The sequence below is a fragment of the Mobula birostris genome, chromosome 10 (genome assembly GCF_030028105.1).
Source record: "Mobula birostris isolate sMobBir1 chromosome 10, sMobBir1.hap1, whole genome shotgun sequence".
Taxonomy (NCBI): domain Eukaryota; kingdom Metazoa; phylum Chordata; class Chondrichthyes; order Myliobatiformes; family Myliobatidae; genus Mobula; species Mobula birostris.
This window is the reverse complement of record NC_092379.1, coordinates 24,609,499-24,626,186: the sequence shown is the minus strand read 5'-3', so window position 1 is coordinate 24,626,186 and position 16,688 is coordinate 24,609,499. Positions and strand designations below refer to the sequence as shown.

Below are 16,688 nucleotides of genomic sequence, written 5' to 3'. Positions count from 1 at the left end.
CCTCCCCGACTCACTTATACACACGTCCATCCCCACATATCTCCCTCCTACAACTTATCCCTGCAAGTGTAAGTGCTACACCCGTCCCAACACTTAATCTCCTGCCATCATTCAGGGGCCCAAATAGTCCTTCCAGATGTGACAGCACTTCACCTGTGAGTCTGTTGTGGTCATCTATTGCATTCCGTGCTCCCGGTGCGGCCTCCTCTACATGGGTGAAACCCGACGCAAATTGGGCGCTGCTTCGTCAAGCACCTCCACTCCGTCCACCACAACAGACAGGATCTCCCGGTAGCCACCCACCTCAACTCTGCTTCCCATTCCCATTCAGATATGTCCAAACATGGCCTCCTCTACAGTCATGATGAGGCTAAACTCAGGTTGGAGGAGCAACACCTCATATACCGTCCAGCTAGTCTGCAGCCCCTCGATATGAACATAGAATTCTCCAGATTCCGGTAATTCCCTCCCCTCCCTTCCTCTCTCCCTATTTCACTCTACCCCCTCCACCAGCTTCTTCATGGTTCCACTTTCTTCTCCTACTACCTATTGTTTTCAGGGCTATGACGTCAAAGCTTCCCATCCCCAACCCCTTTGCCTTTCAAATTACTGGTTTTTGAACTGAAGCTACAGGCATTATTTAAATCCTTCCCCATCTTTCATTCTTCAGTCCTGACGAAGGGTTTCGGCCCGAAACGTCGACTCATCGTTTCTGACTGATGCTGCCCTACCTGCTGAGTTCATCCAGCCTACTGAAAGTGTTTCTTTGATCACAGCATCGGCAGATTAGTTTGTGTTTATCATGAAGATTCTACCATCTCCGGCATGAATTTCAGTCACTCACTATTCTCTGTGAAAGAAAAAAAAACACAATATTTCAGATATCTGCGGTAAATTTCCTTCTAGTAACTGTAAACGGAAGTTTCTGGTGTTTGGCATTACCGCCCTGAGGAAAATCTTATCAGTGCCTTTCATAGTCGTACGCGTTTATATTAAGTTGACTGTCAACTAGCGTTGTTCCAAAATGATAATCTCTAGATTTTTTCAATATTTCCGCTTAAGGCATTCTCTAATATTTGAGGCCTCATGGTAATTTTTTGTGCTCTGTCACTAAACTTCAGACATCCTCTCTATAGTAAGGTACTCAGAAATTAACGCGATTCTCCTCGTGTTGTCTCACCGGATATTTGCGAGATGCATACTATCTACTCGCAGCGTTTAAAATCACTATCCAGTACACCATGTTATTTCTTAAATTCCCTTGCGTGGCAGCAATGGGCAACATACTAACGTGGATGCCGAGATCCATCTGTACCACTGCGCCTCTAAGAATCCTCCTCATAATCCTGTACAATCTTCTAATGTTGGTTATTTCACACTAGTTTCCCCCCCCCCCACCTCCATTTAAAATGTAATTTCTCATTTGTCTACCCAACTCTACATTCTCTCTATATCACGTTGCAACATCTGACAACTTTCTACTCAGTACAAAACGTTGCTATTCTTTATGCAATTTATCTACTTTCACATTGAAATCTTTACACAAAATCACACGGTAATTTTTAATGTCACAAAGAGTGAGGGTCTCGAAACAGTTACTAAAGGAGCATCTGTAATTCTTGAAATGCTTGGCATAGTAAATTCCAACCAAGACCACGCTATGCCTTCCGAGTGCAAGGGATCTCTAAATCCACTCTTGCAATCTCCCGTGGGTCGTATGCCTCTTGATCTTCGCGATTATCGCCGCGAGGTTCAGTTTCTGTGCTGCCGAGGACCAAATATGCTGCAGACTGTGTCAAATAGTGAAGGAAGTAAGCTGACAAATCCTACAGAACGACACACACGTGGTTACGCGACTGCACCAACAAGTATGACCTCCCTATTATCCAATACATTGAAGCATTTGAACTCAGCGCAATTAAGTAAAAGATTCAAACATTAACAACCTCCAAAAGTTCAGAATTTCTCAACAAAATTCACTTGCTAATACTCCCAGCCCTCAATAATTATCAACAATACCTATTATCCTTTTCTCGTGTGTGTGAGTCTGTCCATCGAACTAATGAAAAGTATGGTATATTAAAGCGTGTCTTAGAGGTATGTAAAGGATCTGGCCGTCAGACCATAAAGAAAATTTTGGCTATTTGACCTCTCGACATTGGCTCTGCCACTGGATCGTAGTGTATTTATTATAAAATTTCACTGTTCTCCCAGCAACTCCGTCCACACTCTGACACACTTACGACTTGAGAAGATATTTACCGTGCATGTCCTCCCCAACAGACTGTGGCAAGGAATCCCACACATATACAATCTGGCAAAAATGTTTCCACTGTAATACAGGCCATTTCTTTTTTTTTTTTTTTCTGAGGTTCAGTACCTCTGAGACTCCACTCTCCCGCTGCTGGACCTATCCTCCGCACGTCCACTATACTCAGTACACTTTTGCTGTTTTTGTTACAATGGGATTCGGATCATTGTTCTAATCCAAAGAGACATAAGCCTCTCCACGTACAATAAATATATATGTCCTGGGGTTATTCTCATAAGTCTCTACTTTTCTCCCTTGTAATCTGGTGTTACGTTACGGGAACAATGACTATCAACGGAGACAGGTTATTAAAAAAAAAAAAAAAACCTTTATTAAACACGGATAAACGATAAGGAAAAAGAAAACAAACGGAATTTTAACCGGAAGTTAACCACAATGCAGCCGTTCAACAACTCGTCACTCGGCACTGGTTTCTTAAAACGTTAAATGCAAAAACCGTTCTTAAAGCGATATAGTCAGGTATACTTTTTAAAGCGATAAATTCGAAAATCTAACAGATTTATACGTTCAATTGGGAGAGACTTCACTGGAGGAGGGTTTCTTCAGAGACGCGACATTCCTGCTGGTTCTGTCCACATGATTCACGATGACGAAAATAAATATCTTAAAACAACTGACTCTAAATTTCTTTAACGAAAGAGAGAAAACCTTTCAATGAACTCCTTGCTCTTTTTGGCAAAAGTTATCCACAATACAGGTTGCTACTCTGCCAACGAAGACTCAATAAAGGTCGATCCTTTGTTAAACTGCCGAACGATGCCGATTCTTCTCGATCCTTCGATGCTGTACTTCGATAAAGTCTTCACTCTCCCTTCTAACGGCTGGAAATTAGTAAATTAGCAGATCTAGCAAAATATTCCAGTCCAATAATATGTTATCTTGGAACAGAACGCACAACCGTTTTAAAAATGAAACTGCGTTCACAAAAAAAAAAAAAAAAGCAAGTGAAACGGAGACACAGCACGTTCTACTGGGAAAACTACAAACTAAAAACCAACTGCGTCACCTGAAGTCTTCCCTTACGTACCCATGGTGCACATGTCATCACGTGACCTCACATCGGCAGGAAAATCACATCAGATGACCTCCAAAAGACCATTACATCATTCGGACAAAAAAAAAGAGATATCTCCTTGAGCATGTAACACCTCCCTCCTAAAAAATGGTCTCTTAAAGAACAAGGTTTTAACAATTTACACAAAAATACAAAGGTAAACTGTTTACAAAATACACAATATATACAATGTTATCTTTCAGCCCTTTACAAACTAATGTACAGTAGGAGTGTTACAAATGTTAAAATACAACTCCAAAAAAAAACAAATTTTAATTGTACATTTAACATCTAGACAATCAGTGATTACTTTATCTTTACCCTTTAATATGAATCATCAAAATGCTCTACTCCTGTAACATTAGGCCGTGTTATTAAATTGGAGTCTAATTTCTTTAACCCTTTTTTCCTAACTCTCACAGTAGCATGACCAAATTCGCTTACAGCTAGGCTAATAGTTAAGTTAGCTTCTGAAAGTCTCTCAAATAATTTCTCCACCACAGTAATATGTGTTTTCCAAGTATTATTTCCTGTAGCTAAATCATCAATATAGGCATATGTATATTTTAATCCCTGAATCATGCTATTAATTATCCTCTGAAAAGTACCTGGTGCATTCTTCATTCCAAATGGAAGAACATTATATTCATATAACCCAGATGTTGTTACAAATGTTGAAATCTCTCTATCTCTATCCGTCAATGGAACACACCAACAAACCTATTAACAAATTAATTTGTGCAAGTAATTTCGCCTGGCCAACTTTATCCACACAATTATCCACCCTAGGGTTTGGATATGCATCAGTTTTTTGTCACAGCATTCACCTTTCTGTATTCTGTAGACAACGTAATAGTAATGTCTGGCTTAGGCACAATAACACTCGGTGAATTTCAATTCGAATTAGAATGTCTAATAATATTTTTCTGTAATATATACATAATTTCATCTTCAGAACGTTCACATTTTTTTCCTGTTCATTCGATGTGGATGTTGTTTTTTATGGGTTTTGCATCTCCAACATCTACTTCATGTGTTGCTACTGTGGTTCTTCTAGGGACGTCTGGAAATAAATCTGTGTATTCAAAATAAATAAATAAATGTCTCATCTGCTCTCTCTGCTCTGGCTGTAAATTATTTCATTTTTCAGCAATATATTCTTGAATTTTTGAAATTGGTAACCTGGCTGAAATAATGTCGGCTTTAAAATGAGTTTAAGATGAATTCTCTAGTAAGTTATCATCAAGGTCAGACTCATTATTGAACACAACAGTCATGGTAGCAACCTCTCTGTCATAATACGGTTTTAACATATTTATATGACACAGCTGTGTTGTCTTTCTCCGATCTGCGGTATTCACCACACAATCCACACCACTCACCTTAGATTTAATCTCATAAGGACCATGGAATTTGGCTTGCAATGTTTTTTTTTTACACTGGGAAAAGAACCGACACCTTATCTCCAGGCTTAAATGACCTCATTCAAGCTTCCTTATCGTACCAAGTCTTCACCTTCTCTTGAGCCAACTTTAAATCTTCCTTGGCCAAACGACAATCTTTATACCATCTTTCTTTAAATTTCAAAACATAATCTAGCAAATTAGTGTGTACTTCTTTATTAATCCACTGTTTCTTCAACAGACCAAAGATCCTCGAACTCTATGCCCAAACACAAGTTCAAAAGATCTAAAACCTAATGATTCCTGTACTGCCTTCCTTACTGCAAAAAGTAGTAAATATAGAACATCATCCCAGTCCTTTTCATTTTCAACGTAATATGGCCTAGTCATAGTTTTCAGTCGAAAATTTAATCACTTCCAGGCTCCCTGTGATTCTGGATGATAGGCTGAGGAAATATTCTGTTTTTCTCCCAGTTTATAAACTGTCAGCTGAAACAACCCCGACCTAAAATTACTACCTTGACCTGATTGTATTTCCTTAGGCAACCCAAAATAAGTAAATAATGTTATAACAGCCTTTATCACAGTTTTGGCTGTTACATTCATAAGAGGTACTGCCTCTGGAAAGCTGGACGCTGTGCACATAATCGTTAATAAATATTGATGTCCAATTTTAGTTTTTGGCAAAGGACCTACACAGTCTACAATGACTTTTGAGAACGGCTCACCAAGTTCTAGAATTGGTTGCAGTGGGGCCACTGGAGTAGCCTGATTCGGTTTACTCACAATCTGACATGTATGACAAGTTCTACAAAATGACGCCACATCTTGTCCTAAATTAGGCCAATACACATGTTTAGAAACTTTGCTGATAGTTTTCTTTACACCTAAATGTTTACCTAAAGGAGTACTATGAGCCATAGTTATCATCTCATTTCGGTAAATTTTAGGAACAACTACCTGATGCTTAACATCCCATTCCTCTCTAGCAGGAATTGTAGGCGATCTCCACTTTCTCATTAAAGCCCCCTGTTCCAAATAATATCTAACTAGTACTTTTATTTATTTATTTATTTTCAATTTTACTATCTGGATGAGCTTGTTCTTTTAATTTAACTATCTCAGGATTTCGCCCCTGCTCTGCTATCATCTCCTTCTGAGATAAAGACAAATCTTCCTCATCATACTTACCAAGAAAATCCTGATCAAATAAGGTAGGTAAGAAAGTTTCTGATACATCCTCAAAATTCGAATCTTGATTTGAACTGTCATGAGTAACAACCTCATCCTTTACATCAGTCCTTTTAGCCATAGCTCTTGTTACAACGCAGGAAGAATCTCTGTTAGAATTCCTCTGTGCTTCCTCAGAATTGGAATTTATTGTGAAACGCACTTCAGGAAAAACTTGTCCACCTGCTAAATCATTCCCTAACAAAGGAGAAACATCATTCGCAGGTAAACTGGATTGTAGTCCTACTTTATCAACCCCTGTAACTAGACCAGACCTTAAGTTTACTCCATGTAAATGTACTGGCATAAGGACACTCCCTGCTCGTCTTATATAATTTACCTCATCAGTGTCAGGTTAATCACTAAACCTTAGCACACTGTCTAATACTAGTGATTGCGAAGCTCCAGTATCTCTAAGTATTCTGATCTGTACTGCATTCAATCAGTCATTCAAGGATACTAATCCTTCTGTTATAAAATCGTCATATACCTTCTTAGCTTGTTCAGACTCTGACACATCGTCATTAGTATTCTCTAAACCCTGTGGCTTTATACATTTTCAATTTGCTGCACACAAGCATCTGGGACCGCTTCTTTCTCTTTCCGTTTCAATCGAAAGCAAATAGCTGCTACATGTCCAGGTTCCTTACAATAATTACAAATAATACCAAAATGCCTTTCCTTACACTGCCTCCCTTCATCCTTACTTTTTTTTTCACTAACTTCAGATTTAATTTCTGGTTTACCTTGACTCTCTGTGCTATTTGTCCTCTTAAAAATTTTACCTGGAGAAAATTTGTTCTTGTGAATTAAAACATATTAATCAGCTAATTTAGCAATTTCCTGCAATGTACCAGTGTCCCGTTCATTTACCTATGTTCTCACTTCAACAGGGATGCTTCTTTTAAATTCCTCCTGCAAAATCTTTTAATTTATTATTCTCCACATTCACATTTTTAGAGGAAAAACATCTCTCAAAACACACAGATTTCTCGTAGGCAAATTCCACATAAGTCTTTTCCACCGATTTCTTCAAATTTCTGAATCGTTCTCTATACGCTTCAGTAACCATCTCATATGCGTTTAATATGTGCTGCTTAACAATATCATAAATCAGTATTTGCTCAGCATGTAAAGCTGTAGAAAGTTGTTGTGCCTTGCCTTTAATTACACTTTGTAACATCTCTTGCCATTGGTCTTTCGGCCACTTTAAACTCAGAGCAACTCTTTCGAAAAGTTGGAAATATGTGTCTACATCAGCTTCACTAAATGGAGGAGCCAAAATAACCTCACGACCAGCAATAAACTGTTTATAGGACTGACTCCCGGACTTTAATTTCTGCATCCCTAGCTCGAATTTTCTCTGGTTTTCAGCTCTCGTTTCCGTAAATTCTCTTATTTTATGAGCCTCTCATTTGGCCATTTCCACTTTAAATCTTTCAAACTTTAACTGCTCAAGATGTAACTGTATTTCCAGATTACCCATTGGAAACTTATCTAACACCTCAGTATCAAACAGTTCCAGATTAATATAATATTCAGTGATTTGTCTTTGTTTGAAAGCCTTGGTGGAATTTCTCGTAATTCCTTTAATATCCAACCTCCTAGCAATCTCCAATAAATCAGGTTTTGTCGCATTCTTTGAAGACCCCGAGTCAGGCGTCTCCATAAACCGGTCAATATGCATTGTTGCCGAATACAACACACACCAATCAAACCATAAAAAAATAACAACTCGGATATTTCCCTTTTCCAAATTAAAACGGCAATTACCAGCACCTAAACTCAAAATGAGAACATCACCTAACGAGCCGCCACGGATTATGTAGGTAACCGGCATCAATGAATATCAAACGAGACAGGTTGTATAAAAACAATCAAACATTTATTAAACACGGATAAACGATAAGGAAAAAAAAAGACAATCGAAAGCTTTCACCGGAAGTTAACCAATATGCAGCCGTTTAACTACTCGTCACTCGGCACTGTTTTTTTTTTAAACCGTTAAATGCTGAGACAGTTCTTAAAGCGATAAAGTCAGATATAGTTCTTAAAGCGATAAATTCGACAGTCCAACAGATTTATGCGTTCAATTCGTAGATACTTCTCTGGAGAAGGACTTCTTCAAACGCGACTTCCCTGCTGGTTCTGACAACAGGATTCACGATGCTGAAAATAAACAGTTTAAAACAACTGACTTTAAATTATTTTCGAGAGAGAGCAAACCTTTGCATGAACTCCTGCTCTTTTTGGCAAGAGTTACCTCCGATGCAGTTTGCTACTCCGCCAACGAAGACTCAATAAAGGTCGATCCTTTGTTAAACTGCCGAACGATGCCGACTCCTCTCGATCCTTCGATCCTGTACTTCGATGAAGTCTTCACTCTCCCTTCTCACTGTCGGAATTGAGTAAATCAGTACATCTAGCAAAAAAAAATCCAGTCCAATAATATGTTATCTTGCAACAGAACGTACAACCGTTCTAAAAATGAAACTGTGTCACGGACACGCAACAGAAACGGAGACACAGTACGTTCTACCTATTAATCTAGAAACTAAAAACCAACGAGATCACCTGGAATCTTCCCTTATATACTCATGGTGCACATGTCATCACGTGTCCTCATACCTGCAGGAAAATGACATCACGTGACCTCCAAAAGACCATTACATTATTCTGACAAAGAAAAAAAATTAAAAGACAGATCTCCTTGAGCATGTAACACCAGCTGATCCTTCTTTTGGACTTTGAGCACACAACATTTCAAAACTGCAAATGTAGTACGATTTATCTCTTATAAATAAACAGCGCTACATCACAGCATTTATGTTTTGTTCCTTACGATCGATGTTTGCTTTTTAGGTACGGACTCAATACTCAAGTTGACCGTAAAGGATTCACGAAGTTGAACTATCATGTTTGTACACACCTGAGTTTTTCGAATTTACTCCTAATTTAGAATATGTTCAACGACTTGTTCCTGCAAACAAATTACATTGATACAGATGTCTACTGCTTGTTGCATCCGCCACTTATGTGCCCATTGTCGTAGCTTATCCTACCACCGGTGAATGCTCCATTCTGCCTGCTTCGTCAGCAGAGCCCAATACTTCACTTAAATTTGTATCATGCGCAACTTCGTTAACAATCCACCTATTCAGTTATGAAAAACTTGGAAAGCAGAGATAACAACTGCGACCCTTGCTGAACATCACTAGTCACACCGCCAACTGGAATAACCCCGACCTTCGCCTTTAGCAAGCTAACAATCTTCTACGAATGCTACGACATGTTATGTAATACAGTTGCGCCACATCTTGATGGTCTTCCCCTGTGCAGCTGCTTGGTGAAGGCCACTGACTTTTCTTTGTTTCTGCTGCTTGTTACAGTCTTAGACATCGCTGCTCTACCGAAATCTCCTTATGATCAAACTTGGCACGCTCCTCTCTCATGCATTTGTAATTAGATGTACAGAAAGCGAGGCGTCAATATCAGGTTGTCGCTCACAAATTGGTGGGTGAATATTATGATATCGTCACCACTGCCTAAAAATGATTTGTTTATATTAAGACTCTTCATTATATCTAGTTTACTCCACAAAGCCAGATCCAGGATCCCCCCACCTCCCCCCGCAAAAGTTCCTGACAACATTGAAAGATATTAACATTCAGAATATATTTTTCGTTATCTTTAATTAACTGCTAGACTGCCATCGTATGATGGTCACGAATTCATATAGGTTAATTTACCGGAAGCTCCTTAGTCAAATTTTGTTGATTTGGAAATGCCAATCCTAGCTAAATGAAATTCTGCAATTTCTGGATATTTTCAGCAGCACATATGCAAACTGCTCCAAAAACCAGCGGCAGGTATGAAGGCGAATTGAATTACATGAATCGATCACGATTTGTGCTGTGATACGTGGAAATTATGTTTTACTTTTTTAGGAATTACGTTCTTGTCAGCATTTCTACCCCACCTGAGGTGCGAAAGAAATTTGGGAATTGTACAAAAAGTAGAGCTCATTCCTGTATCCAGGCCGTATAGAGCTTTTCTTGTTTGTTCACCGCATGTGAGGCATTTTGCATTGAATCAGCCCAGGAGAAGTGTACTGCAGTTGCATCGCACTGAAAAGGAACCACGACGACAGGTCTCTGATTGACTGGATGAACACCCAGAAGTTCAATGCTGTGTTACTCAACTGACCTTAACGCATTATGGGTTTGGAAATTTTCCTTCCGTATCGTTAACTTCAGTATTCCAAAGATCTCCAAATTAATTCGATTTCCTTGACAAGGCGACGAACGTCTCTGCACAATTAACTCCGTGCTCGTGGCACGATGCTTGCGGTAGTAGTGTTAATCATGAATATCACTGTTGTGCAATAACCGCATTGATAGAAGGAAACTGTCAAAACTGCAGGCTGTCATGGGAGCTTGCGATTTTCCCAACCAATCCTTGTTATTGAATTAGTTATTTACATAGATATAAAACGCGACAAAGGCCCTTTGTGCACCACGTTTCGTCCCTCCAACAATTCACCATAAGACCTAAAACATAGGACTGGCATAAGACCAATCAGTCCATCATGTCTGCTCCGCCAACCCACCATAGCTGTTCTCGCATCCCACCCAACTCCATACACCTTTCTTCTCGTGATATCCTTTGATTCCCTGACCGATCAGAAAGGATGAACTTCAGCAGTAAATTTAGGCACGCAGTTGGTTTCCACTGCAGTCTGTGGCATTAGATTTTGTTTTTCTTAAACGGTCGCCCCTCAGTGTTCACTCATTAACTTTGTTCTAAACATTTGTCCCTCAATTTTGAGGTGGTACTTTCCAATTCCGAATAGATCCACCATCAGAATTACCCTCCCGATATCTACCCTTTCAACATTTGGAAGATTTCAATGAGATCGCCCCGCAGTCTTCTAAACCCCAGTGAGTATACGTGCACATGTGATAAACCTTCCTCATATGCTCATTTTAGATCCGCCTCTGGGCTCCCTCAAATAACAATACATATTTACTGAGATACGGGGCCCAAGACAGCTGACAATACTCTCGGTGCAGCCTGACCAGTGTCTTATTAATGCTCTGAGTTTTCGCCGTGTTTTGTATTCCAATTGAAATAAATGCCAACATTGCATTTTCCTTTTTTACCACGTACTCAACTACATACTTGTCTTTTTCATATTCTTTCATAATTTCGGCTGTATCCTGATGTTTTTTTAATATATTCCGCTCGTTTTTTTTATTTAATATTGTTCACTTATCTAGTCAGAAGGTCAGGTTTTCAACTGTAAGAAAAATTGCTTTATCTGTATTAATTTTGCCTGTAAGCTCAGATTCGTCGGCAGCATTCTGTGACATGTCTACCTTTGTGTATCGTAATTACCGTCAGGTTATGAAAAAAAATGCTGAAGTAATTGAACTTCTGTGACCTCTTCGGGTGGTGGCATCTCATTTTTTTTTTATTGGATAAGATTGTTGCAGTCTTGAGGTTGGTTTTATTCCAGTTCTCATATTAATTCAAGTGTTTTTGTCCAAACATTTCTTTGGAGATAGTCTAATTTTATAATAATTCCACGTTGATCTACCATTCGTTGTGCAATTTACTTACAGTAATGAATATGTTGTTTATAAGCTGTTGATAAGTTTGCTATTGTGTGTGTTTACGTATCTCTATCTCTCTCAGGCTCAGCTATTCGATAATATATGTGCATTATGAATGTGTTTAGTTCTAATAACAATGTTAAGCTGTCTTTCTTCCATCAACAGCTTGAGTGTCCTCGTTGGCACGTGGACCTCTGTCAAGAGTAAAACTTGCAGCAGTCGCAGCTACTTTGAATGCTGGCTGAATCTTTTTCGGGTTTTATGGTGCCTGCCCGTCTATAGGTAGAGCAACACAACAGATTCTCTTAGCGGCACTCCCAACGCTAGGGCCAGTTCTCTTAAAAGGCGAAAGTCCGCTAATTTTGTTTATGAGCCCTTTCTGTATCTGTTCTGTGCTAAAGTGTTCCATATTTGTCCTCCGTTCTGCAATGCCGTAAGGATAAAAATAAACAAATTTGACTTTATTTCTGAATTTCTTTACGATATAGTTTAACATTCTCTTTCAGATTGTTATTTAAATCACTAATTATTTCCATTTTTTTGTTTTCAGAACCCATTCCTCCATGTCTCTCTGCACTGTTTGAAATCCTCGTAATTAAAATAAATCATTTACTCATTAATTTCGAGCTGTTGTCTATCGCCACTCATGGAGCTTGCTCCGATTGCCCGGTGGGAAGCCACAAATTATTCCTCATAGTCGGTTCGTTCAGAGGAGAATGAAAAACCCCTTCTGAGCGATAGAATTGGCTGGAGTAACGTAACGTGATGCGTTAATAATAATAATAATAATAATAATAATAATAATGGTCAGATTCAGAATACCACTAATATATATTCTAACGCATCAGTGATTGCACAGTGGACAATCCATAATAATTGTTTGCAGCCGATAGTATGGGAGAAATAGGCAAGAGCAACTTAAATTATAGATACATCCAATCGAAACACACATAATATCCAAACCAATAAATGAGAGAAAAAAACATCGGTAATATGCTCTATTAAGGTAGGAAATTTAAAGGCTTTGAAATATGAACAACTATACATTGACCTATGATAATATGTACAGCTGTTATAATCCCAAAGGCACTACATTATACCATTGACCAACTAAGTAAGTAGAGCAAAATCCATGTAAGTCTTCAGAAAGCCACAATCCGGAAGATGACAAGAATAGTTCGAAATTATCCAGCAACTGACAAATAGACGTGATTGGCTGTACCCGTCCCTTACTTTCTACCAGCTTGAGCTGAGAGAAAAAAAAATGTAATAACAATAATAATCATAATGATAATACTGAGAACAATATTTGCACAATTCTTTGAAAAAATAGTCTGCAGTTTGTAGTATCAGTTTAGCGTTATGTTGGAATTCTGCGGGCTTTGTTGATAATACAAGTAATGTTGCTGACTGTGCAGAGAATAAAATTATACGCAATTAGCCAGACTATAACCTGCGTGCGTCGTACAGGTTATCTAGCAAAGAAAGAGCAAAAAATCTAAACAACGTTGGTTAGCGGGTTCCCATGCAGTGCATTTTTTTTTTTTTTTTTAAATTTTGGATCCTCCCACTTTTTCCAAAGCCAATGTGTAGCCGTCGGAATCCGTGTGCTCCACAACCGTAACGCCGTTATGCCGGTAATTTCGTTACTTTGTCACAATGGCGGGGGCTTTGGGAGCAAGGGTGGACTCAAATGCAAGACACATATTGTGAGGTTAATTAAATTTAGTGTATTGTTTTATATCAGAAGAGCTAGGCAGGAGCAGGAGTAGCGAACTGGACATGGACTGAGGACTACGACTAGGCTAGGACTCGGAATCGGCTCCCAGACCTAGAGGAGACATGAAGAGGCTAGAGTATGGACTCCGAGCCCGAAACTGGGTAAGAGCCCAGTACCTGGGTCTTGCCGCGGGCTCGGACCCCAGAACCAGGCATGGACATGACATGGGCTGGGGAGAGGAGGAACATGAGAACGCAGATCCTCGGTCTCGGGAGAGCAGGTACACGGAATCATGGACATATACACAGACCACAGAGTCCGGACCCTTCCTTGCGTACAGGACATAGGGCCGGGACTCACACACAGAACCGAGAGCCGGGACCCGTCCTTGGCTACAGGACATAGGGCCAAGACTCATGACCCTCCGCGGGGCAACGGCAAGACGCCTGACTTACCCCACGGAGGAGAGAACAGGATAAGACAGAGCATGACACCTCGAGGGGCAACGGCAAGACAACCTGACCTACCCCACGGAGGTGAGGACAAGACAAGGTACGACGTGACACCCCACGGGGCAACGGTAAGGCGGCCTGACTTACCCCACGGAGGCAAGAACAAGGACAAAACATGACTCCCCGCGGGGCAACGGCATGACGGCCAGACTAACCCCGAAGGAGGCGAGGACCAACAAAGACAAAACATGAACCCCCGCGGAGCAAGGGCAAGACGGTCTGACTTACCCCACGGAGGCGAGGACAAGACAAGACAAGACCAACACTATTGCACACCGGACAGTACTTATCTAGCTCCGCCGATGAAGCGTAGGCGGGGGCTGCAGACGAGGGCTAGAGGCGAGAGGGGCAGAGAAGAGATTCAGACAAGCGGATAGGACAGGAATCACAAACCGCCAGGGCCAGGGCTTTACCCAGAACTGCGAAGCCGCCAGGGGAAGGGCTTGACTTGCTGCTAGAATGCCGACAGGCCCAGGACTTGACGGTGCTAGAATGCCACCAGGGAGAGGACTTGACTTGGTGCTAGAATGCCGCCAAGGCAAGGAATTGACTTGGCGCTAGAATGCCGCCATGGCCAGAACTTGGTTTGGTGCTAGAATGCCGCTGGAGCAAGGACTTGACTTGGACTCTCCGGGTATTGGCGAGCTCTCGACTCGGCCCGGCAATAGTAGACAATGGTTGTTGATTCCCTCCGGCGGATTAACTGACGGAGCCACCTCGTTGAGGAAACTTTGCAGGCTCCCTGTGGCCGGGTATCTTGACAGGGTTGCTCCGTTAAGGAAAGGTGAATTACCGGCACTCGCTTCGGGCCGAGACTAGGCTTGCTCCGTCCAGATGACATGGGCACGCCGTACCCTGGTGGCTTTGCAGCCGCTCCCGTGCCAAACGGCTGAAAGCCGGAGACTATGAACTATCGGTTCAGCCGAGCGTTAATTGCCTCTGATCACCAAAGTCGAGGGACAAAGGAAAACAGGGAATAAACGGTCCGGATCGTAACATAAACACGGTAAATTTAAAAGATCACCGATCCAGACCATGACATGCCTAAAATAATAATAATAATAATAATAATAATAATCAGATTCAGAATACTACAAATTATGTATTCTAACGCATCAGTGATTGCATAGAGGACAATGCATAATAATTGTCTGCATACAATAATACGGGATAAACGGGCAAGAACAACTTAAGTTATAGATAGAAACACACATAATATCCAAATCAATAAATCGAGAAAAAACATTGTTAATATGCTGTATTTAAGTAGGAAATTTAAAGACTTTGAAATATGAACAGCTATACATTGTCCCATGGTAATATGTACAGCTGGTATAATCCCAAAGCACTACATTATACTATTGAACAACTAAGCATGTAGACCAGTAACCATGTCGGTCTTCAGAAAGCCACAATACGAAACACCATAAGAATAGTTCAAAAATTTCCAGCTGCTGACAAATAGACGTGTTTGGCTATACCTGTCCCTTACGTTTTAACAGTTTGAACTGCGGGAAAAAAAAAATGTAATAACAATAATAATTATAATGATAATATTGAGAGCAATATTTGCACAAATCTTTGAAAATTAGTCTGCAGTTTGTAGTATCAGTTCAGAATTATGTTGCAATTATATGTGCTTTGTGGATAATGCAAGCAATGTTGTGGACTGTGCAGAGAATAAAATTCGGCGAAATTAGCCAGACTATAAGCTGACTGCATCGTACATGTTATCTCGCAAAAAAAGAGCAAGAAAACTAAACAACATTGGTTAGCTGGTTCTTAGTAGAGCATTGTTTCAAAAAAAAAAAAAAAAAAATCGATCCTCCCACTTTTTCGAAAGCCACTGCGGAGCCGTGGGAATCCGCATGTCCCCAACCCTAACGCTGCTATGGCGGTAATTTCGTTACCTTCGTGGAACAATATATGTTCCAATAACTCACTTGTAGAGTTCAGCGTTCCTCATTTTTTTTTATTCATGCTACATGGACGACTGTACTAGTACTGCTTCACGTAACCTTGCTGATGTTTTCATTGTCATCATCTTTGCTTCCTACTTCCACAGTACTCAGCAAATCACCAGTTCCATTTCTGACACGTTTCTCGACTTTCTTTATCTCTTTGTCTCAATCACTGGAGACCTCCGGAAGCTCACAGCTGATACGTTTATCAACCTAGTGACACTCACATTTATCTTGACGAAACTTCATTTCACCGTAGCATCCGTAAATTATGTCATTTCCTTTACCGAATATCCCTGACTTTCACATCAGTTGCAAACAAAAGGAGTGAAAAGGGAACCACAGCTATTGTTAATCAATTCTGACCCTTTCCCCCACAACAGATAATTCGGAAACAGTGAAGCAGTTGAATAAATCTAGAACAGAAACCGGCTGAGGCGTCTCTGCCCAGTTCTGAGAAGGAACCTACCACAGCAGCCACGCTAGCGGCTGTATAATCCATCTGACACCCGGAGACGAAACGATGAAATTTCTCTTGTATGTCACACTGTGCCTCTGCTTTGACCGTGAGTACTGTTCGCAAATTTACAGTATAATCGTGTTAAATACGAAACTGAACGAGTGTATACAGGATCCTTGAAGTCATGTTGCTAGCCTTCTTGTGTGTGTCATATCTAATGCTGTTTCGCTTCTCGTTATTCTTAATTTCCAGTCGTCTTCAGCCAGACCGTGACCCAGAGCCCGACAGCGGTGACGAAAAGTGAATGCCAGTCTCTCACAATCACATGCACTTTCCATCCTGGTTGGACGGGAACCTATACGTTTGTAACCGGACATTTCTTCAAACAAACACAGCGAAAA

General features: G+C 40.4%; 1 long non-coding RNA gene across 1 annotated transcript; it reads right to left on the bottom strand.

The window, feature by feature from the left end:
• Positions 1-804: 804 nt before the first annotated feature.
• On the bottom strand, positions 805-15,988 carry LOC140204462 (uncharacterized). The gene is made up of 3 exons (XR_011887627.1): positions 15,810-15,988; positions 8,283-8,441; positions 805-850 (listed from the first exon to the last, which is right to left on the bottom strand). It is a non-coding gene; the product is annotated as an uncharacterized lncRNA (long non-coding RNA).
• Positions 15,989-16,688: the final 700 nt, after the last annotated feature.